This window comes from Triticum urartu, chromosome 7, assembly GCF_003073215.2.
Source record: "Triticum urartu cultivar G1812 chromosome 7, Tu2.1, whole genome shotgun sequence".
Classification (NCBI taxonomy): domain Eukaryota; kingdom Viridiplantae; phylum Streptophyta; class Magnoliopsida; order Poales; family Poaceae; genus Triticum; species Triticum urartu.
In genome coordinates, this window is record NC_053028.1 from 513,345,012 (window position 1) to 513,368,125 (window position 23,114).

A 23,114-nucleotide genomic window follows, 5' to 3' on the forward strand; every position below is an offset into this window, starting at 1 on the left:
ATGTCGGTGTCAAAACCGGCGGATCTCGGGTACGGGGTCCCGAACTGTGCGTCTAAGGCGGATGGTAACAGAAGGCGGGGGACACAATGTTTACCCAGGTTCGGGCCCTCTCGATGGAAGTAATACCCTACTTCCTGCTTGATTGATCTTGATGATATGAGTATTACAATAGTTGATTTACCATGAGACCGGAGAGGCTAAACCCTAGAAGCTAGCCTACGATTATGATTGTTTTGTATATATCTATCGACTAGCCTGGCCTCGGTTTATATAATGCATCAGAGGCTTAGGATAACAAGAGTCCTAGCCGAATACGCTGGTGGGGAGTTTTGATCACCAAGTCTTGTGGAATCTTCCTTGTATGCGGCAGCTATCCCAACTGGCCCATGAGTATACGGCCATGGGGGTCCTCGGCCCAATCCAACTGATCGGGAGACGACGTGATGAGTACCCCCTAGTCCAGGACACCGTCACCAGGGTCCCTGGCGTCTGGGTCCAGACGCCAGGAACCCTGGCGTCTGGCCCTGGAGTCCGAGAAGGACTCTTGCCTTTCGGGTGAAACTGACTTTGTGGAGGCTTTTACTCCAAGTTTCGACCCCAAGGCTCAACATATAAATAGAGGGGTAGGGCTAGCACCTAAGACACATCAAGAAACACCAAGCCATGTGCCGGCTACCCCGTCCCGTCTAGTTTATCCTCCGTCATAGTTTTCATAGTGCTTAGGCGAAGCCCTACGGAGATTGTTCTTCACCAACACCGTCACCATGTCGTCGTCCTGCCGGAACTCATCTACTACTTCGCCGCTCTTGCTAGATCGAGAAGGCGAGGACGTCATCGAGCTGAACGTGTGCTGAACGCGGAGGTGCCGTACGTTCGGTACTTGATCGGGACGGATCGTGAAGGTGTACGACTACATCAACCGCGTTGATAAACACTTCCGCTTTTGTTCTACGAGGGTACGTAGACATACTCTCCCCTCTCGTTGCTATGCATCACCATGATCTTGCGTGTGCGTAGGAATTTTTTTGAAATTACTACGTTCCTCAACATATGTTGCCTTGCAGTGCCTACTTTCGACATCATATATGGCATCTGCTTAGTTTAGACATGTTCTATAATGCCACCTGTTTAGTATCAATATCATATATGGGAATTATGCAGTCTCATGTCTTTTAGCCAGCCATAATATATGTGAAATGTCCAATGCCATCCTGTTTAACCAAGCATCATATATTTGAATGATATCTATCCCATCCTTTTCTTCATTAAATTTACATTTATCGTCAATGTTTGTACATTAAACTACTCTTCCTGTGAATCAGCCATTTGAGTGGGTGATGGAAAAATCTGGAGTGAAAACAAGGCCTTCAGAGTAGACAGTGCTACCTGTCGAAGTAGATCTCTTGCTAGGTCCCGATAACTCCTCAGAGATGGATTCAGAGACAGATGACTAGTCATATTCCCCCACCGAGGTGCATGCTCTAACTTGGCACAGTTCTACTGCTCATATCATGCATATGGTGTCTTGCATTGCATAGTTTAGACATCATATACACAATATTCAACACCATGTTCTTAGTTCAGACATCATATATGCGAATACCCTCCGCTTAGCATATAAATCACATATGTGAATTAAATCATGTGATCCTGGTTACTTAGATAACATGTATGTGAATTATGTCATGCGATCCTGTTTAGTTAGTCATCATATCTTTGAATTATGTTATGCTGTGCTATCCAGTTTAGATAGACATCATATATGTGAAATTATGTCATGCTATCCGTTTTAGTTAAATAATATGCATGTCAATTATTAAATGCTCTCTTTTTCCACACTATCTACTGCATCTGTCTCATACAATGTCTGTACATTCAATTATGTTTCCTGTTTATCAGCCATTTGAATTGGAGCGGGTGATAGCAGTATCTAGCAGAGTAAAAACACGGTCTTCAAATAAAACAGTGTTACCTCTTGGTGGAGATAGCACCTTGGTTGTACATGCACGAGAACCAGCCCTACCACACATAACCCAGACTCTCATAGATTTTACCCCTACTGCGATGGACAGAGAACCAGCTTCACCCAATCTAACCCCAACCCCAGCAGATAGTAACCCAGTTCCTATTGACACAGCACCATCTCCACCATAGAGCTCCCAAACAAGGGCAGTTAGTAAGGAAGCTCCAGTGCCCAAAGCGCCAGTACTACCATGGCGAACCCCAACTCCACCAGTTAGTACACCTATTCCTGTGGAGGAAGCACAACCAGCCATTCATAGTTTAGCATCTATCGCATTTGATGTTGTTAAATCCTATGTGTGTATCTTCCCATCATGGAAATATTATGTTGAAGATGAAGGAAAATGCCAGTTGCAAGTGTTTGTCCAGGAGTTATGTGTAAGTAATGTTATTCATGGCAATTACTTTTCTTTGTCCCATACATTTTACCTCCATGATGGTTATAATACAGCAAATTTTCCCATTTTTCTCTATAGAGAAGGACCAATTTGGAAATCAGGATGAGGTAACCTGTGCTAATACCTCTGCTATCTTCAAGAATTCTTGGTGGCAGTATCGGAATTACCTAAAGAAAACGTACTTCACTGGCAAAGAAACTCGTCAAATTCCCTTACGTTCTCCTGAGACACATTTACTGGATGATGACTGGGAATGCTTTGTTCTTTACTAGTCCCGAACCAAGAATGTGGTAAGGTCTATGAGCTCATTTTATTTTAAGTACTATATGCTTGCATCTTACTGTACTCTGTTCATGTAGAACAAGTGCTTAAACCTGAAGAACAACTGTTCTCATTTAAGATTCCATTGCTATCATGCATACTCTTTGCTCTTGTATCACTATATTTACTAATACAAACTTATTTTTAAATTGAACTATCCAATGGAAACTCCAATGGCACAACAGGTATGTTTACGCATGTTTCTTTAACAGGTTTGCTCTTATAAATAGCTCTGTTGATTTCAATTTCAATTGTGTATACAGTTGACTTCTCATATCATGCACATTACTAGCATCATAACAGGGCCAATAGTGTCGTTGTACATGTAGACCCGTGGTACCCATCTGAAATCTTGTTGTGCTATTTAGTTTCCCACGCTTTGTATTCTTTCGGTGTTGCTTTCTCTTGAACTGATATGATTTGAACCGTGTCTCTATTTCGATTTGGCAAGACAATGCAGTGACCATAGGACATAGATATATGTTTGTTTGATGCTTTTATAATGTACTACTTGGCAATAGAAGACTTGGTAGTTTAATCTTGTCCACCTTACTAATGAACTAGTTCACCGAAATGAATTTCATATACTAGTACATGCTAAAATTGTTATGTGTCTGCTTGTTTCTTCTTTTAGAATGCTGACAGAATATTGCGGAAGAGTGCCTTATTAAGCAATGATAAAGGAAGTAATGCAGATAAGGTTCAGGATCGTGAGACAACCTTGTTGGTCTCCAACAAAGCTGATAAAACAGTTAAGGAAAACTATCTTGAAGACTGTGAGGCAACCCCAAAGCCCTGTCTTGGTTTACTGTTCGAGTTATTGGCCACTACCGCTTGCACAAGCTATTCAAACTCACTGTCTGAATCAGTTCGGTTTCTTGAGTCTCAACTACAAGCTGAAAGACATCGATCAGTTGTGCTGCGACAAGAAGCGAAAGGACTGTGGAAGTCCCTGGAGCATTCAGATGCACACTTTCTGGTGCAACAGCAAGCATTGGAGGATTTTAGCGCCAAGCAGGACAAAGCTAATAAGCTTGCTAAGCTTATTGCCAGCATGGTGGATACCCAGGATAATGTTTCTTGAGCTCTTCTGAAGTTGTTTCAGTTATGGACTTGTTTTGCTGTTGCGTTTATTTGCACTGGTGGCCAATTTTGACAGCTAGTGTATGTAATATGTTGCTTTGTTCCCTATTGTGGGAGTCCTGGATTAGGGGGTCTCCGGACAGCCGGACTATGTCCATTGGCCGGACTATTAGACTATGAAGATACAAGATTGAAGACTTCGTCTCGTGTCCGGATGGGACTCTACTTGGCGTGGAAGGCAAGCTAGGCAATACGGATATGGATATATCCTCCTTTGTAACCGACCTTGTGTAACCCTAACCCTCTCCGGTGTCTATATAAACCAGAGGGTTTTAGTCTGTAGGACAACAACTACAACATACAATCATACCATACGCTAGCTTCTAGGGTTTAGCCTCTCTGATCTCGTGGTAGATCTACTCTTGTACTACCCATATCATCAATATTGATCAAGCAGGACATAGGGTTTTACCTCCATCAAGAGGGTCCGAACCTGGGTAAAACATTGTGTCCCCTGCCTCCTGTTACCATCCGCCTTAGACGCACAGTTCGGGACCCCCTACCCGAGATCCGCCGGTTTTGACACCGACATTGGTGCTTTCATTGAGAGTTCCTCTGTGTCGTCGTCGTTAGGCTCGATGGCTCCTACTATCATCGATAGCGATGCAGTCCAGGGTGAGACTTTTCTCCCCGGACAGATCTTCGTGTTCGGCGGCTTTGCATTGCGGGCCAATTCGCTTGGCCATCTGGAGCAGATTGAAAGTTACGCCCCTGGCCACCAGGTCAGGTTTGGGAGCTTAAACTACACGGCCGATATCCGTGGAGACTTGATCCTCGACGGATTCGAGCCTCTGCCTTGTGCGTCACGCGGTCACGATGAGTACGATTTAGCTCTACCATCGGATAGTGTTCAAGATATCGCACAGGCAGCCACTCTGACCCTCAATTCGGAGCCAGGTGTGCCTTCCGCGGACGGGTGGATGGACCCCGCCACGGAAGCCTTACCCTTAGCGGCGATCGAGCCGAACATCGACCCTACCTTGCACGAGAGCCGTGTTGTTAAACTGCCGGATCCTTCTCCGGCCACGGACTCTGAACCGCCTGCGCCCGTTCCTATCGAATCCGATTGGGCGCCGATCATGGAGTTTACCTCCGCGGATATTTTTCAGCACTCGCCCTTTGGCGACATACTGAACTCATTAAGGTCTTTATCCTTGTCAGGAGGATCCTGGCCGAACTATGTCCGGCAGGATTGGGATGCGGATGACGAAGAAATTCGCCGCCTACCCACCACCCACTTAGTAGCCACTGTCAACAATTCAACCGACATGCTCGACTTCGACTCCGAAGACATCGACGGTATGGACGATGATGCGGGAGATGCAGAGGAACCACTGCCCACAGGGCACTGGACGCCCACTTCACCACATGACATATACATGGTGAACACACCAAAAGAAAACGACGACAAGGAACGGAAGGACGCAACGAAGGGTTGTCCCCTTGAGAAACAGTCAAAGCAGCGACGTAAACGCCGCTCCAAATCCCGACTCGACAGAAACAACGATCATACAGACCCAGCGCTAGAGCAGGGGGAACCATTGCCGGACCACGGCAACACGAAGGATCAAGCCAAACAACCTGACTCTGTCAAAGATAATAGTCCGGACGACTTCACACCGGACAGACACCCGGAGCAACAGAATGCTCGTCAAAGGCTTGTTGCCACCGCGAGGAGTCTAAAAAAGTAGAAGCAAAAACTCAAGGCTGCACAAGACACTCTCGGAATTAGATGGAGCAAAGTACTCAACGCAGCAGCGAAATACGACGTTAATCGCCCCACCAAGAGCTACCCGAAGCGGAAGTTGCTACCCGAATTCGATGAGGAGGCCTTAGATCCCCCGCAACCAAAAATTAAAACGGCCACCTGGCCGGATAGACGACCTCATGGCCAACATAGAGTGGCAAGCAATGCCGCACATAAGCCAATACGCGATCCACGCGAGGGCTCGCATCAAAAGGACGGCGCAACCAGATCCATCTATGGACCACGCAGGCGCGCTCCAGCATACGATGCAACACAACAAACATCCGAACACTATGGTACACCCAAATACAGGGGTTCCGCACACCCCCTATGTTTCACCTACGAGGTACTGGACCATGAATTTCCAGAGGGATTCAAACCCGTAAACATAGAGGCATACGGCGGAACAACAGACCCTGGGGTCTGGATTGAGGACTATATCCTCCATATCCATATGGCTCAAGGAGATGATCTCCACGCCATTAAGTATTTACCCCTCAAACTCAAAGGGCTAGCTCGGCACTGGCTTAAAAGCCTCCCCGAAAGCTCCATTGGAAGCTGGGAAGAGCTCGAAGACACTTTTCAGGCAAATTTTCAAGGGACTTATGTCCGACCTCCGGACGCGCACGATTTGAGTCATATAACTTAACAGCCCGGAGAGTCGGCCCGAAAGCTTTCGAACAGGTTCCTTACTAAAAAGAACCAAATAGTCGACTGCCCGGACACCGAAGCCTTGGCAGCTTTTAAACATAGCGTCCGTGACGAATGGCTTGCCAGACACCTCGGCCAAGAAAAGCCGAGAACAATGGCAGCATTAACAAGCCTCATGACCCGCTTTTACGTGGGTGAGGATAGCTGGCTAGCCAGATGCAGCACCAGCGACCCCAATACATCCGAAGTTAGAGATGGAAACAGGAAATCACGGCGCAACAACAATAATAAATGCCGGAATAAAGAAGACAGCATGAAGAGCACGGCAGTAAACGCCGGATTCAAAAGCTCTCGGCCAAGTCAGCAAAAGCTGCCCTCTAAAGGCGCCAGAGACGAACTGTCCAGCCTAAACAAAATTCTGGACCAAGTATGTCAGATCCATAGCACCCCCGGTAAACCTGCTAATCATATCCACAGAGAATGTTGGGTCTTCAAGCAGTCCGGCAAGCTCAACGCCATACACAAGGGGGAAGATACACCAAGCGAAGACGAGGATGAGCCTCTCAAGCAAGACACTGGGGAACAAAGAAAATTTCCACCAGAAGTCAAAATAGTAAACGTGTTACACGTGATAAAGGGGAGAAACAAAGCGGCACTCCCAGATAAATATGCCCAAGGGCCTATCACCGCGGAGTCCTGCCACTGGTCGTTTCAACCGATCATTTTTGACCATCGGGATTACTCAGGAAGTATCCGGCGTGCAGGATGGGCTGCCCTGGTGTTAGAACCAAAAATTGACGGATACCACTTTACACGAGTTCTGATGGACGGTGGCAGCAGTTTAAACCTGATATACCAGGATACAATCTGCAAAATGGGGATAGACCCAACGAAAATTTGCCTAAGCAATACTACCCTTAAAGGAGTAACACCAGGCCCAGGGGCTCATTGCACGGGCTCCCTGCTACTAGAGGTTATATTCGACTTCCCCGATAACTTCCGTAGTGAACATTTAACATTCCACATTGCTTCGTTCCAAAGTGGCTATCAAGCACTACTTGGGCGTGAAGCTTTCGCTCGCTTTAATGCAATACCGCACTACGCTTCCCTTACGCTTAAGATGTCTGGTCCATGTGGCATCATTACAGTAAATGGAAATATTAACCGATCCCTACGCGCCGAAGAGAGTGCGACTGCCTTGGCAGCCGCACACTAAAAAGGGCCTCACCAGCTAAAGCATTTGATAGGTCATCAAGACCACGGACACAGTTAGACGAGTCTGGTGCAGCCATATGTAACTCAGACAGGTTTGATAAGCCACACCCCTATTACAAATACAAGGGGCTCAACGCGCGCAGACAAGTGGCAATTTTTACTCATCTTGAATTATACATGGTTTCTTCAAACCTACCTTTTTGCACGACAACTTTTCACCTAAGTTTCTCTCTTTTACAGATGACCATCGTGCTACACCCGTCCAGGATACGGCACAACAGAGACACAGGCGCAGACATGCAGCAGGGACCCGCCCAAAGGATTCTTTTTAGATTAAGACCCTGTGTCAACCTTTTTTACTGTCTCTTGTTGATACACATCCCTCGGATTCTCAGTACAATTGAGAAGGATGCTGGCCTCTTGACATGTGGCCACGTCAGAATAATGCACATACCTGGACACCAGGGGCTCCTTACAAAGGGCACTATTCAGGCCCAGTTTATACAATAAAGACCGAATACCTTAGGGAGTGTTCGGCGTCGCGAGTTTGGCCTTATATGCATCAGCTCCGAATCATGTCTTTGGTCAAATGTTGGGTTTGCCCGACTCCTCTATTTTGGTACCTTATGTTCCGCTCTATCGGCTAAGGTAGCACTAGGAGAACTACTGCGATTGTGCCCCGGGTCATCCGGACGAGCACCTCAGTAGAGAAAGCCGAAAACTGACTGTCATGATATAGCGTGAGACTGGTCAACCAATCGATGACCTATCGGAATGTTAGAGTTCCTCTGCCTTAACGAAGGGCCGTTTCCCGGCCAGGCATGTACGCACCCTGAATTCGGGAGAGTGCGGAGCCAACAGGGGCTATATAGTAGCCCCACCGTCAAACTCCTATGGCTAAGTGAAAGTGTTAAAGCATTATAGTCCGGTTGCCTCGTTCGCTGCGCTATCACCTCCTTAATAGGACCAAGACGTTGGGTTAAGTGTGAACACGTGTCTTCTGCGAACACCTCCGCATTATATGCGTGGGGGCTGAAGCCGACGACTGCAATCTTTCAGGTTATACACATGTATACATAAACGGTCGCGCAGGAGGCATCATATTACTTTCAGGCAAAAGTATAAACACAGCCTTAATAAATTTCATTAAAACATTGTGTTTACAATGGGAATACATGTCACTCAAACATAATATTCTTCGAACACTGGGCCTCTATCAAACGACCACCCTCGAGAACCTCTTCGAAATAGTGCTCGGCAGCCACTCGGCCTATGGCCGAACCCTGCGCCGCAACAGTGGTAGCATCCATCTCCGCCCAGTATGCTTTAACACGGGGAGTGCCATCCATGAGCCTTCTATGCATGCCGACCTCTTCATCGCAGTGATGCGCGGCACCGCACCAAGGAACTGCTGCACTAAGCTGAAATAGCTGTTCGACTTCGGCTTTTCCGGCCACAGCTGATCCAGGACAGACCTCATGGCCAGTACGGACAACCTATTTAGTTCGGCCCATTCGGCTAGCTGATCAGTCAATGGAAGCGGATGCTCTGGAACGTTGAATTGCGACGAGAACAGCTTGTCCACTTCACGATCTGTTTGACCTTGGAAGTATTTGGCCGCATCGGCAGCGCTCGCCGCCAAGTCCATATATGCGTCTGCCGAACTCCACAACCGATCCAGAGGGGCATACCGTGGATCTCCGAACTTTCTTCGTAGCATGAAGGGCTTCCCAGCCGCAATATCCCCGGCTTCACGCAGCTCCTCCTTCTTCGCTCTCATAGCAGAGCGGGTGTCTTTGTTCGCCATCATGGCCTTTTCAAGGTCCGCTGCCTTCAATCGGTTCTCTTTTTCAAGGAACTGGCAACGGTCGGCGGTGTCTTTTAATTCTACGGCCATCTTGGCCATCTTCTCTTTGCTCTCGCAATGCGCGGCCTTCTCGGCTTTTAACTCCTCGGCCGCCTTCAAAGCAACCGCATTACTAATCCTTGCTTGTTCTTTGGCTCGAGCAAGTTCCGCCCGCAAGGTTTCCACGGTGGCAGCTCCATCTGCAGTCACAACATATTAAAGATATTGGCATCATGCAACTCTTACTATGTGGCATTCACCAGAAAATAACACTTACCCTGTGCCTCGTCAAGCCTCTTGTTAACAAGCTCAATGTCGGCATCCGCCGCATCCAGTTGCCGCTTCAGTTCGGCAAATTCATGAGTCCGGCTAGCCACCGAAGCTCCCACTACCTGCACATTAAAGCGGTACGGTTATTGCCTGGGACTACGATCCTCTATTTGCCGCCGTTCTCGGCGACAACCAGAGTCTCGGGGGCTACTATCTACACATGGCACACCTAAAAATGTGCAGTACCGTCACAAATGTACATCATTTTACGTACCTCAAAGCCCGTCAGTAGACTCATAAAGGCATCATGCAACCCACTTTCGGCGGATGAGATCCTTTCCATCACCGTACCCATCAATGTATGGTGTTCTTCTGAGATGGCCGCTCGCTCCAACAGCTCTCTCAGTACGTCCGACCGCATACCAGGTGGTGCCGGACTCTTCTGTTTGCTCTCTTCGAGAGCCGGGCGCTAGGGACTTCGAGTGACTATAGGATTATCTTCTGGCCTCACCGGATCCGGAGAGGCCCTCCGTGACGACACTTCAAGGTCGCCCGCTTCTTGAGCGGAGGAGTCTGGGGGAGGCGTTTCGCTCTCCATCATCTCCGGAAGAAGATCCCCCGAAGATGAGCTCTGCTGAGAAGGGCTAAGATCCGAACTACAATAAATACTTCGGTTATTTTCCTCAGAGGCAAGGTAGTATATCTCCACTATTAAAGTTCTTTCTGATTACTTACAGCTCGTTGGAGGGCTGATCCCCACGCGGGCTTTGTGCGGCAAGAGCACCCTCCAAGGCAGGACCCTCTGGCGGAGATTTCTTCTCCCGCTTGGAAACCTTGGTTTCCGGATCTTCAGAGGTAGTCCTCTTCCTTCCCCGAGGTGAGAGAATGTCCGATTCCTCCCCTCGGTTATCCTCCCTCATGGAGGCGCTCGTTCCCTCGGTTGAAATGGGTAGCGATGGAGGTCCGCTTTCGCCCTCATTATTCCCCCTTTGTCTTCCTTTGAGGGCTCCGGGCAAGGTGCTAGCTCGAGCATCTTTTCCAGTACCGGATTTTCCAAACCCTCGGGAAGGGGGGCCGAACACCGAATCATCTTCGCCTTTGTTATCCAGTCCTGGTCAAAGAGCGATTTCTCAGAATGACGTCGTGGTAAACAAAAGACGGTGTGTTCGGTTGAAGGATTACTTACTTGGTCGGCGGTACGGTTGCTGCTCAGGCCCACGTCCTCGGTGGTATCCGGACACTCTATTTGGGGTCCGAAGAATGATTTGTACATCTCCTCGTGTGTCAGGCCGAGGAAATTTTGAATAGTACGTGGCCCTTCTGGGTTGAACTCCCACATGCGGAGGGGCTGGCGTTTGCAAGGCTAGACTCGACGAACCAGCATGACTTGTGCCACCATAATCAAACTGAAATCTCCTTCGAAGAGATTTTGGATGCGGCTTTGCAGTATAGGCGCGTCCTTGGCAGGACCCCAGCTCTGCCCTCTACTAATCCATGACATCAGTTGTGGTGGAGGGCCTGAGCAGAAAGCAGGGGCAGCCACCCACTTGGCACTTCTGGGAGCTGTGATATAAAACCACCCCTGTTGCCATAATCCGGACACCTCTGGAAAGGAACCTTTAGGCCACGGAGCTCCTGCTATCTTGCTTATTAATGCGCCTCCGCACACTGCATACTGCCCCTCGACCATCTTCGATTCACGTCAAAGGTCTTGAGCCACAGGCCAAAGTGAGGGGTAATGCGGAGGAAGGCCTCACACACGACAATAAATGTCGAGATGTGGAGAAAGGAGTTTGGGGCTAGATCGTGGAAATCTAGCCCGTAATAGAACATCAACCCCCTAACGAAGGGATCCAGAGTGAGGCCTAGTCCTCGGAGGAAGTGGGAGATGAACACGACGTCTTCGTTGGGTTCAGGAGTAGGGACGACCTGCCCTCGGGCAGGCAGCCGATGCGAAACCTCGGCGGTCAGGTATCTGGCCTCCCTCAACTTCTTGATGTCTTCTTCCGTAACGGAGGAGGGCATCCACCGGCCTTGAAGGCTAGATCCGGACATGATTGAAGATCCGGAGCACCTGACCTGGGCTTTGGGTGTTAGAACTCGAGGCGGGGGAAGGATTCGATTGAGCACGGGAGGGAAAAAAAGTAAAAGCCTTGTCCCTTTATAAAGAGGATGAATATCAAGCGTCCTCTCCGTAGCCGTTTGGGACTTGCCTATGATCTAGGAGTCCTAGACACGGTTGGGTTACCCACGCCCGTATTGATGAGAATCCCGTAATAAGGGGACATGATCTTTGCTTTGACAAGACGTGTCAAAAAACTGCCTCGCGTTATGTGCGGGGCTAGTTAAAGGAAACGGTTCGAATAATTACCGGGCCATGGCATAATGTCGTGTTGCCAAAACAAGTCAGCAAATTAGATTTGCGGAAATATTATTCTCTCTACGGTGGTATGTGGAACTTATTTTGCAGGGTCGGACACTATCCTTGTATTCAAATCCTTCTGTGATGTATTCGGAGAAGGAACCCGTCTTGCAATGCCGAAGACAATACTGCGCGCCGGACTCATCGTCATTGAAGCCTGGTTTAGGGGCTACTATGGGAGTCCTGGATTAGGGGGTCTCCGGACAGCCGGACTATCTCCATTGGCCGGACTGTTAGACTATGAAGATACAAGATTGAAGACTTCGTCTCGTGTCCGAATGGGACTCTACTTGGCGTGGAAGGCAAGCTAGGCAAGACTGATATGGATATCTCCTCCTTTGTAACCGACCTTGTGTAACCCTAACCCTCTCCGGTGTCTATATAAACCGGAGGGTTTTAGTCCGTAGGACAACAACAACTACAACATACAATCATACCATAGGCTAGCTTCTAGGGTTTAGCCTCTCTGATCTCGTGGTAGATCTACTCTTGTACTACCCATATCATCAATATTGATCAAGCAAGACGTAGGGTTTTACCTCCATCAAGAGGGCCCGAACCTGGGTAAAACATTGTGTCCCCTGCCTCCTGTTACCATCCGCCTTAGACGCACAGTTCGGGACCCCCTACCCGAGATCCGCCGTTTTTGACACCGACACCTATATTTACACTGGTGGCGAACTTTGATGCCCAGTGGATGTAATATGTGTAATAGTTGTAATAGGCTAGCGTTAGTTGCTTGCTAATTTGTTTCCTTGTTGTCTTGTTTAGTTGTTTGCTTGTAGTCACTGCAGTTCTTTTTCCGCGTTTGTTAGTGGCCAAAATAACCTAGTTTTGGTAACTAGGCCACAATAATCATGGTAACACACGGACTGTTGTAACCATGGGCCTCCTGCGGGCCGTAGGATCCGTGGGCCTTCTACAGGCCGTAGGATCCATGGGCCTTTTACGAGCCGTAGGATCCATGGACTTTCTACGGGCCGTAGGATCCATGGGCCTTCTATGGAGCGTATAATCATTTCGCCAAACATGGGTCGTACTATTCATGGACCATAACGGGCCGTTAATAGGTCGTATTTGATAACGCTATGAAAACAACCCAATGGGTTAACGGGCCACAAGCGGGCCGAATGTAACCATAGGTTGTATTTGGCCCACAAACGGAACAGGCCAGCCACGGACCGTATCTAACCGGATTCTAGAAATGAGCCCAATAATAAATGGGCCCTTAGAAGGCCGAAAGTTAACACGTGCTGTAAATGGCCGACGGAATAATGGGTCATTAATGGGTATAAAGTGATACACTGTTCATTATGGGCCAGTTTCATCTCGGGCCTTTAATGGGGCGAGAGTTACAAAGGGCCTCATATGGGCCGAAAGACATCATGGGCCATACATGGGCCGAAAGTTACAACGAGCTGGAATCATATTGGACGGCCTAGATGAAGCTACTGGGCTTAATTCTGATAGGCCATAACGGGCCGGTAGTAAGCGGGCCGTAAATGGGCTATATACGAACAGGCCGTTAACAGGCTTTCCGTGGGCCGGCCCGTTACCTTTTGACCAACTCAAATGGGCCGGCCTTTTCACCGGAATGGGCCTCTGTTGGGCCATGCCACGTGTCGACGTATCATAGGCACCTCCTGTCCAATGAGTGAATGACATCTGTCCGAACGTGAGCCGACACGTGTTTCCTCCGGTCAATGAGAATTTTACACGTGGAAAATTCCCATTGGTTCGGGCTGTTAACGGGTTATCAGATCCAAAACCGGACCCGATAGCTTAACGGTGTCCCGTTACGGTGGATGTCATGTGTCGGTCACCCTTGACGAAAGCACTTCTATGACGCGCGATTTATCTTCATGGAAGTGGACACTTCCGTGATGATAATTTTGGTAATGTCATGGAACACTTCTATGACAACACAGGTATGACTATCTTGATTCTGTAATAAATTTGTCATGGGTGTACATGCATGACAGAAAACGTGACCTACTGTGATAAACATGTATCATCACGGAAGTGTCTTTTTTTGTAGTGAAATGACAACTCATGTCCATGGTTAGGAAACCTTAACCATCTTTGATCAACGAGCTAGTCAAGTAGAGGCTCACTAGGGACACAGTGTTTATCTATGTATTCACACATGTATTAAGGTTTCCGATCAATACAATTCTAGCATGAATAATAAATATTTATCATGAATAAGGAAATATAAAATAACAACTTTATTCTTGCCTCTAGGGCATATTTCCTTCACCTGCAACACACACAAGAACAAAAAGCAGGGGAAGCAAGATAAGGCATTCATAGCAGTTCAAGTTACAGACACCTTCGGAGATACCTGTAGAGCACCTTTATGATCACCCAGTTATGAAGTGACATTTCATAGCACACAAGGTATTCCTCCAGTATCTGGCAGTGACATGATCTCATGGTTTAAGAAACAAATACTTGACATGAAAAAAGTTGTAGCAAATAACTAAACAATTTGATGCTAAGCTTATGGTAGGGTTTGTCCATCACATCATTCTCCTAATGATCTGATCCCGTTATCAAATGACAACTCATATCTATGGTTTGAAAACCTTAACCATGTTGGATCAACTAGCTAGTCTAGTAGAGGCTTACTAGGGACACGGTGTAGTTTATATATTTCGACATGTATTTAAGTTTCCGATCAATACAATTCTAATAGAACAATAAACATTTATCATGAACACGAAAATATGGTAATAATCAATTTATTATTGCCTCTAGGGCATATGTCCAATAGTTACCGCCCTGTTCGCATTATTACACCTACTTATACCAGAACGCAACCACTGGGTAAATAGCCAAGTTTCCATTGTTTATTCGGGTTTTTTGTCTTTTTTGTTTCCTTTATTTTAAGGGACATTCACATTTGTGCCCCTAACTCGAACCCACTACTCAAATTTTCCCATAACAATTTGATGTGCTTAAATTTGCCCCTAAAAAGCATTTTAGATAGAAGAATGCATTTCTATTTGGTCAAAGTTGTTTAATCAAACTTTGAAAATTTATAACAAATTCATATGAACTCCGAAGAATGCAAAATAAGATATCAAAATGTTCATAAAAACATCACTATATGCACATGTCATTTACGTTCATGCACATATAGGTTTATAACATTAAAAAATTAATTAGGGTGAACGCAAACAAATGCATGTGTAGGTGATGAACGTAAATGACATGCACCTAGATGTGATATTTTTATGAACATTTTGATATATTTTTTGCATTCTTCTAAGTTCGTATAAATTTATTATGAATTTTCAAAGTTTTGGTCAAACAAATTTGACCAGCTGGAAGGATATTCTCGTGACCTAAAATGCTTTTAAAGGGCAAAATTGAGCACATCAAAAGGTTAGGAATAAATTGAGAGTGGGCGCAAATTAGGGGCATAAATGTAAATGTCCCTTATTCTCGGTTTTTCTTGGTTTCTTTTCCATTTCTTCTATTTTATTCAGTTTCTTTTTCTTTTTTCATTTTATTTCATTACTTTTCATTTTTCTTTTTTGCATTTTTCATGCGTCTTGCATTTTTTTCTTTGGTTTTATTTTTATTATTTTTCTGTTTTCTTTCTAAAGTTTTCTTTCTTTTTTTGTATTCATTCTACTTTTTTGTATATGTTAACAACATTTTTCTAATAAATGTTTAAAAATTTTGCAATACAATTTTAACATTTTAGAATAAATAGTCAACAATTTTCTATACACATTTTTTACATTTTTCACATGCTTGATTAATATTTTTTAAATACATGTTTAACATTTTTCCCATACACACTTTAAAATTTTCAAATGCTTATTAAATTTTTTCTAATACATGGTTAACATTTTTTCTATTCACATTTAACATTCTTTAAAACCTCGATTAACATTTTTTAATGCAGTTTTAACATTTTTTAACACTTGGTCGACATTTTTTCTAAGCACATTTTACATTTTTTTAATGTTTGATTCAGATTTTTCTAAATACGTTTTCAACATTATTCAAATGCTTCATTAACATTTTTATATACATGATCAAATTTTCTCATCATGGTTTTAATACATCGTCAACATTTTTTCTATACACATTTAAATTTTTTGAAATGCTTAACTTTTTAAATGCTTCTTTAACATTTTTATATACATAAAAAAATTCTTAAATTTTTAAATACATGGTCAACATTTTTTATAATTATTTAACATTTTCCAAATTCTTGGTTAACATTTATAAAACACGTGTTCAACATGTTTTCAAATGCTTGATTAACATTTTTAAAACACATGTTCAAACTGTTTCATACCAAAAAAATTGTATACGTTTTTCGTATACGTGATAAACATTTTTGCTATACACATTTAACATTTTTCAGTTATATATGTAAATCCATTTTTATTATGGATATAACTTGAATATTACGTAGGAAAGCAAAATAAAAGGCAGAAAGGTGGGGGTAAAAACGAAAGAGAAGAAACCGCTCAATGCCCACGGTGCCAGTTGGGCCAGCGTATTATGGGCATTGCTTGTTGCTAGCGCTGGTTCATCTCGACGCGAGAGCTTCCCTCTGTCTCGCTGTAAAGCGAGACAAAGGGGCAAAATCACTAATTGAGGAGTACTCTCTACGTGTGCGTCAGTTGTCGCAGTCTAAGAGTTTTTTTTTTTTAGATCCGTTTATTTAAAATGTTTTATCTTTTAAACCGTGCGTTCAAAACTTAAACCGTTTTCACTGTTAGATTCCTCGCATCTAGATCTTCAAAACTAGATTCCATGTTGATAGGTTTTGACGAAGTTTTTTTCACGAAAAAACAGGCAAAAAAAACTGAACCGGAAGCATGGTTTTTTTCTTTTCCAAAAGAGGCACGGCCGTGCCTCTCGCGAAATCACAACCATGCCTTTTGCGGAAGCAAAACTATGCCTCTCACGAAAGAAGAAAACAGAAACGTGTTTTTTTCTTCCGTTTCCGAGAGGCACGGCCATGCCCCTCGCAAAAGCACAACCGTGCCTCTCGCGAAAGAAAAAAATAAAACACGTTTTCCCCCTTTTCGAGAGGCACAACCGTGCCTCTTGCAAAAGCACAACTATGCCTCTCATGGAAGCAAAATCATGCCTTCACGGAATAAAAAAACAAAAAAAACGTTTTTTTTTCTTTTTGAGAGGCACGGCCGTGCCTTTCGCGACAACAAAACCGTACCTCTTACGGAAGCAAAACCGTGCCTATGTCGAAAGAAAAAAACATAAAACATTTTTTTCCGTTTCCAAGAGGCATGGCCGTGCCTCTCGCAAAAGCAAAACCATGGCTCTTGCGCAAGCAAAATCGTGCATCTCGTGGAAGCAAAAAAACGCATTTTTTCGCGTGAAAAAATAGAAAAAAAAATTGGTCAAAAAGCTAAGAAAGACCGATGAAAAATCAAAAAGTCAAAAAAAACCAAAAAAATCCGTTTAAAAAGCCGAAAACGCGTGCAAAAAATCTGAAAGAAGTGTTCAAAGCGCGACACGTGGCGGCTGAGAGCGCGTCAAGTGGTGTTGATCGTTGTGAGGCTTTCGAAGAAGCGCTCGTCAACTAGTTGCTCCCACATAGGGGCGCCCCTGAATCTGCGCCCTTAAAGAAAATTTTCAATGGTACTTAACATGGCCCGCTTTGGCCCGTCGAGAGAAGTGACTAAAGCTCTACCACTGCACATGATACCACAACTAGAGACAGGTAGGTCGGCCCAAGCTTTAGTAGGGCTAACAAACCCCCAATACACACCAATTGCTGAGGCTGAGCCGGCCCAGTATGTGCAACGCATTATAGTTCTAATTTATTTATGCGTTTATGTTTTATGCTTTTTTTTTACTTCTAGGTTTATTTTATTTTGCTTTTAATTATATGCTTGTTATTTCACCTTTTCCTTTTTGGGGTTTTTTATTTGTGTGTGTGTGTGTGTGTGTGTGTTTGTGTTTGCACATCAAAACATTTTGAGCATGTGGTAAATTGTTTTAGAATATGAGGTGATTTTTTTTCCAAAATATGATTTTTTTAGGTGATGAACATTTTATTTTTCATATAATTTTTTCTCTATTATTCAAATGAACACTTAAAAATATTTTAAGTAGTTATTAAACATATCATTCAAGGATTGTTTTTATTGAAAAAAAATACACTAACGGGTTGCATTGTAACAAGCCCACAACTGTTTGTTGGTGGTCTCCTAACAACTGCTACGAGCGGTGTATGAGCTCCCTACTTTTATATTTTTCTGAGATGTACTGGGTGATATGGCCAGAAGTGTTGTTCTGCTCTTGGGTGCATATGCACGCGGGTTGAACAGTTCTAAAAAGATGGTAAAAAAAATCAAAAACTCTGAATTATTTTTTGCGACAAACACTGTTGATTGTTTTACTAGCATGCGGAGTTTCATGATGGCAAAACATCCATGAAGGTCTAAACAAGAAAACATAAGCAATGTTTTAAAGTGCTTTAAAAACTACCCTTTTTGGAACATGCTTTTATTTATTTTTCATACTCCACTAATGGTTTTTCACCAGTAAATTTTGCATGTTGGTAAAACATTCAACAACGTTTGTCTCATTAAAAAGATCATATTTGTCTGATTTTTTTCCTAGTTTTCCAATTTTACTACTTACTCAGGTGCATATCCACCCAAGTGCAAAAACTCCATATCTCTGACCCGCGTTCTAGGCATCCTCCTACAAGTTTGACCGTGGGGGCTTTATAGAAAATAAATACAAATTGCAATGTAGATCATGGACGTATACTCGCTTGCCATGTTACATTCTAGGATACATCCTTATTGATGCGGAATTACTGAAATGATTTTTGTGTTGTTTTCCTATTTTTATTTTTTCCTGCACTTATTTCAATTGTAATTTTTTTCAGTTAAATATTTACTTGTGCAATTGCATTTTGTTGGTTGTTCCACGCTTTAAATTTTTAGTACTTCTTTGTTTGTGTTTTCTTATTTATTTATTTTCCTGCAATTGCCCTTCATTGTGCAACTGCAGTTTTGTTGTATGTTCATGCAGTTGACTTCAATGGTGGGGCGCAAAAGCAGGATTGAGGCTTTTGAATGTCACTTGTGCCCTAGACACTTCTCTTCCGAGTTGAATACTTGAATATGTAAAGATAGTGCAACACACCCAAGAAACTAAAACTAACATGAACAATGAAGTCGTTTTTAGCTTTGTCCTTGGCAGCACACGATGTTTCTCTGTGACTTAGGTGAAAAGAGACACTTCAAAAAACTAAGCCCCCATAATTTGGACCAACCTCAAATGTTTTAAAGAGATTCATGAGACTAATTAACTTAAAAGTGAGAACCTGAAAAAAAAGGACGGCGAGTAAAAACACGCCATTTCGGCAACTATCTCACTTACAAGATTTGTGTGGTAGTAGGGGTTAATCTAAACTCATCAACAAATATTGCCGTAATTCCATACTCTTTACCAAAGCATCCATTGATGTACTCCCTCCGTTCCAAAATAAGTGACTTAACTTTATATTAACTTTAATACAAAGTTAGTGCAAAGTTGAGTCACTTATTTTGGGACGGAGGGAGTACTTGTTAACATAAAGCACATGTAAATCTTCACTAGATTGTACAGTATTAAAAAAACACCTTCACTAGATTGCACTTGGTTTTTTTAGGGAGCTTTTTAGGGAAAACAATCATGCACGTTTATTCATCAGGCATAAAAGTTACTCCCTCTGTAACGAAATATACGATCTTATATTTTTCTTTACAGAGGAGTATATCGTTTGATAGCGCACTCGGTTTGATTATACTAGTGTCAAGAACATCACTTTTTTAGAACTTAGTGAACATCACACATGTGGGCTTTGCACTTGATACATTTCTTTCTTCGAAACTTTCTTGGGCCGGTGCTACAGCGAAAACAGCACTCGGCCTGGCCAATACACTGGTTACCGAAGAAATTTCCTTCTCAGGAAAAAGTGAAGGGAGTTTCTCAGAAAAAAATGGAAAAAGTGAAGGGCTTCTGGTGTCTCACTCTAACATGCACAGTCTGACGGAGACGAGTGAACGGAGAAGACCCCAGTGATCCTGGTATTTAACCAGCTTCCCTTGTTCTTGAAAAGAAAAAAACGCTGCCTCAACTCCTAGTATTTGACATGATTTCAGTCACTAGATCATTGCGTACCATCAATATCCCTGAGATATGAGATCTCGACTGAGTACAAACTGATGGCGGGCCCTGGCTGCAAGCCTGCAACTCATGATGAGAGAAGAAGCACTTACCTGGCTCGACGTGGTTTTCTGCCCAACACGCACTCACGGTTGCACGGCCCAACCCTAAAAACGGCATGTTCCGTCATCTAGCTTAGTTTGGTACGCGCGACTGCTCCAATCCAAATGAGTGCGTTAGCACACTGATCATGGCAGACTCACTAGTCTGAAACAAAAAAAAGGTGATGCATTATGTATTTTCTTACTGCTTCTAATTCAGGAATAAAAGTGCCCTCCAGTTTTTCATCGATCCGATCACGGGCTGGCGACCCACTTGGAAGGTGGCCATGATGGCCAAGGCGGGCGATTGACTCTGGTCAAGTTGGTCTTGGCGGCCGTCCTCTCCACCAACTGAGTCCTCCTTTTACGATCAAAAAAAAAAACTGACGGTCCTCCTTTTCTTTTTGTCCTTATGTTACAATTTTTTGCGAGTATTTCTACTAGAAACGAGGACTGGTTAAAAAAACTTCTATACATGCAAAAATTATACTTTCTTTCACGGAATTACTAACAGCATATCACACACTTCTTATGCTTGTGTCCTGGGAAATTTGGAGCGAGAGAAATGCTAAAAATTTTCGAAATTTTTTCCCATGAGATGCTTCAAAAGAATATAAAATTTATTCTAAGAATAAGTAAAAGGGGAAACACCTACCATCACCCGGCGGATCATAGCGGCCGCGTCTGCCACCTCCCCTGCGTGACATGCGTCCAAGTGAGCTTCCGCATACCATCATTTGTTGAACTCGGTTCTGAAACAAGAGCTATGCTTCAGAAACATATGCGATGTTGCGATGCCCTACGACGGGTCCACATTTGGCAACAAAACTTTTCTTGCGATTTTTTTCTGCTACAAGACTTCAGTTGCAAAAAAAAATGCAACAAAACCTCAGTTGCAAAAAAATTCTGCAACAAGACATGTGTTGCAGTAGTGGTGGGACGTTCAGCCGCTTGTAAATCTGACGGTTCGTGACCCGGCTGATATTTTAAAAATATCAACCGGCGGACGCGTCGCACGCCCCAAGTAAAAACTGGGCACCCTCCATCATGAAATTGCAGACGCCTTCCGGATGGCGCCACCCTTCTTGCTTTTGTTCTTTTTCTTATTTCTCCTTGCTTGGTTTCTCCTTCACGGGGCAGTCCAGCATCATTATTCATTATATTCATAACGAGAAGTCTATAACGAGGCACAAAATTCACCGAACCTCTCGAAGAAGCCCTGATGGGTCGTTTGTGGATAGCGAGGCAGCAGGCGCTGGTATGGTTCTTCGGGATTGGAGGGGCTCGATCATTTTTTCTGCGTGCAGATCATTATACTCTTGTAGAGATGCGGTTGAAGCTGAATTGTGTGGAATTATGGAAGGTCTATCCCTGGCCATTCAAAGATCGGACCTTCCAATTGCCATTGAACCAGATTGGAGGTTGGCGGTGTCTTTGATCTCGTCTGGTGAAGTTGATTGCTTGGTTTATGCCTCCTTGGTGAATGAAATTAGACTTCTTTTACGTCTAAGACAAACTTGTATTACTCCTGTCTCACGTGCTCAGAATAAAGTTAGTGATAGTTTAGCCAGGTTTGCTCGAGTAGAAGGCCGGACTATGACCTGGTTAGGTTCTGGGCCAGATGAAGTCTTGGGTTTTGCCCGTGATGATTGTAAAGACTTTACTATTTGAGTAATACAAATGTTATCGCAAAAAAGAAGAAGCCCTTTTCTTGTTAAGAAACTAACAATCGAGGATAAAGTGGTTGGTTCTGGTTCGAGCTGATCAGCTTACTTTTTTCTCTCTATTCACCCACAAAATGAAACGCATGCCAATTATTCCCGTGGAGACTTTCAAACATTATAAGCCAAGCTTTTCCTATAACAAAGCTTAGGCTGGTACCCTAGCTCCCTATAGAAAAGAAAGAAATAAAGGTTGAATACTTGATTATACGTGTGCCTTAAGATATCAACTTTCGAGTAGGAGAAAGATGCCTGGTAATAAATTCCACACTTCAAATGCACGCTGCTCCTTCGAATAAGTATACATTCCCTAGCACTCGTTCCCTATAGCTAGCTCCTGCGTGGATGATGTACCAGGTGGTGCACCAGTAAGCTCCGAGGAAAATCCTGAAAATATGCTGTTCACCGACGGGTGCTCCTTTCTCTTATTTGTGTTTGAAAATCACTAATAAGTGGAGATAATTCCACACTCGACGCGACAGCTGGCGTGGCAGGATCTGCGGACTGCAGCGGCAAGTTGGATTCAGGCTGGCACTGGCCGCCTTTGCTGACTGACGAGAGCGACTGGAACTCTAGAAGAATGTAATAGTATCGCGTCCGACCGGCAGGTCCAAAAGTCCTCCAGATCGACGCAGCTCATTGGGCAGACTCTGAGTGGTACCACGGCGATAGATTAGAGATCACTTCAGTGATTTGGCTAAGCGTCTACGCTGGGTCAAGAATTGTTTGACGAGTATTTCGTCTTCACCTTGGCGACTTGGAGACTTGGAGCAGTACTCCTACTCCTAGGCATTGCCAAATTGTTGGCAGTCCAACAGTAGGTGCCTTTCACTTTGGGGAATTTTTTGAATTTTTTTTTGTATTTGTTTTGGCTTTTTCGTCAAGGCAGGTGCACATGAGCTCGGAAGCAGATTCCCAACTTCTCAACAGGCACTCACCAAACGAGATGATGCTATTTGAATCTTGAGAATGTTCTACAATACACGGTTGATGATCACCAACACAAAACCCGGGAGGCGTGAGCCATGGATTAATTCGGCGCGACTTGATCATCTTGCACATTGTGCAAATGGCACAATTCTTGGATCTGGACAGTG